General features: G+C 35.4%; 1 non-coding gene across 1 annotated transcript; it reads right to left on the bottom strand.

Annotated features, from left to right (window-relative positions):
• Positions 1–265: 265 nt before the first annotated feature.
• LOC114006248 (U6 spliceosomal RNA) lies at positions 266–372 on the bottom strand. The gene has a single exon (XR_003547992.1). It is a non-coding gene; the product is annotated as a U6 spliceosomal RNA (small nuclear RNA).
• Between the last annotated feature and the right edge of the window lie 1,658 nt (positions 373–2,030).

The raw sequence follows: 2,030 nt of genomic DNA, 5'->3' as shown, positions 1-2,030 counted from the left end.
CATAAAATGAATTTGGAAGGGTTCCTTCCTTTTGAAGCTTTAGAAATAATTCGAGTAAGATAGGGTTAACTCTTCCTTAAAAGTTTTGTAGAATTCAGAAGTGAAGCGATCTGGACCTGGGCTTTTCTTTGTCAGGAGGTTATTTATTACTGATTCAATCTCCTGGCTTGTTATGGGCCTATTCAGGTCTTCTATGTCCTCCTGATTCAATCATGGTAAATTTTATGTGTCCAGGAATTTGTCCATCTCCTTCATGTTGTCTTGTAAAAATATGAAACGCTTCATCAATTTGCATGTCATCCTTGTGCAGGGGCCATGCTAATCTTCTCTGTATTGTTCCAATTTTAGTATACATGCTGCCAAAAGGAGCACTCTTAGAAAAATTTCTATAAGTAGTCTTCACCCTCACTGATTTGCAATGATAATTCTACCTTAGATCAAATTTCATGCAATACATTTGGTAAGAACTTTTGGGTTAAGAGGGCCTTCTAGTCTATAAGTGTGCAAATTCCACACTATTTTACCCTGATTTTATAATAGGACTCTTAGCATCTCTCCACTGTTATTTTTTTTAAAGAATGTTTTGGCTACTTTTTTGACCTTGAACTTTTCATATACATCTTAGAATCAGTTTGACAAGCTGATTCAAAACAAAAATAAATATAAATGATCTGTTTTTCATTTTTAGACATTTTCTCAATGTGTCAAAATTGTCGTGCCTCAGCCTCCCAAGTAGCTGGGAGTACATATGTGGGCCACCATGTCCAGCAGTATAGGGTGGGCTGGGAATCAAACCCAGGATTCCCATGTGTCCTCTGGAGTAGCAGCATCATCAGTATGCACCAGTGTGGTGAGGCCTTGCAGATGACCTATTTTAATGTTGAAAAGAATTGCTTTGGCTCTAAGAGATCAATTGGGGGAAAATGGACATGTTTTTAATATTGAGTCTTCATATACACGTATATTTCTTTATTTAGAATTCCATGAACATGTTGCACAACTTTGCAAGGTTTTTCCTAGATAAATTATAGTTTTATTTGCTATTGTAAAGTTAAAGTTTTAAAGATTTACTTTTTCCTTGTTGCTATTTTGCAGAAAAGGAATTGATTTCTTATATGGCTCTTGTCATCTGACTTGCTGAGGTAAGCCTTTTGCTCTAAAAATTTGTAGATACTTTTAAGTTTTCCATAAAGGCAATACTAATGTATGCAAATAATATATCTTCCTTTTTGATTTACAGTGTTTATGATGTTTTCCTCTTTTTATTTTTCTATTTAGAAACTATAGCCAAGTACTGAATAAAAGTAGTGCTATAAACATTCTCACATGTTCCTAATTTTTGAAAGGATGGATATCTTTAATGATATGTTTGATGTTTAAGATTTTGCTTTTTATTAGAATTATTTATTTATTTATTTTTTAGTATTCTTCAATTTGTCCAGAGAGATAAAAAGAGAGGGAGAATGAGGAAGCAAGCTGCCAGGTACAGGCCTTGAACCATGGCCAGCCATATGGGAATCAGTACCTTAAATAGTACACTACGTGCCAGACCCTGATCAAAGTTTTTAAAAGATACTATAATCACACTTTCTTTGATTTTAGTTTCCTGTAGAATGCATATGTTTCCGAGAGAGAGAGAGAGAGAGAGAGAGAGAGAGAGAGAGAGACAGACAGCATGCATGCACACATGTCCCATGTAATTTTCCAGTCTCCAGGTCTGGGTCTTGAACCATGGTTGACCATATGAGAATCCATCACCTTAACTACCATGCCACCTGCTGGTCCCACCACTGAACTGATTTCTATCACCATGGAAAAACTTCATCTATTCTGGAAGTTCATGTAATGGGATCATATGGTATGCATTCTTTTGCATTTGACTTCCTTGGTATAACATGATGTTTCTGATATTCATTGTGGTGTGCACATTAGCTGTTTGGCACTTTTATTCCTAAGTAGTGTTCTATTGTATGTATACACAGAATTTTTTTTTTCTTTCTGAGAGAGAGGAGAGAGAGAGAGAGCAATTT

This window comes from Tupaia chinensis, unplaced genomic scaffold (genome assembly GCF_000334495.1).
Source record: "Tupaia chinensis unplaced genomic scaffold, TupChi_1.0 Scaffold146594_2, whole genome shotgun sequence".
Lineage (NCBI taxonomy): Eukaryota > Metazoa > Chordata > Mammalia > Scandentia > Tupaiidae > Tupaia > Tupaia belangeri.
This window is presented reverse-complemented; position numbering and strand designations above follow the sequence as displayed.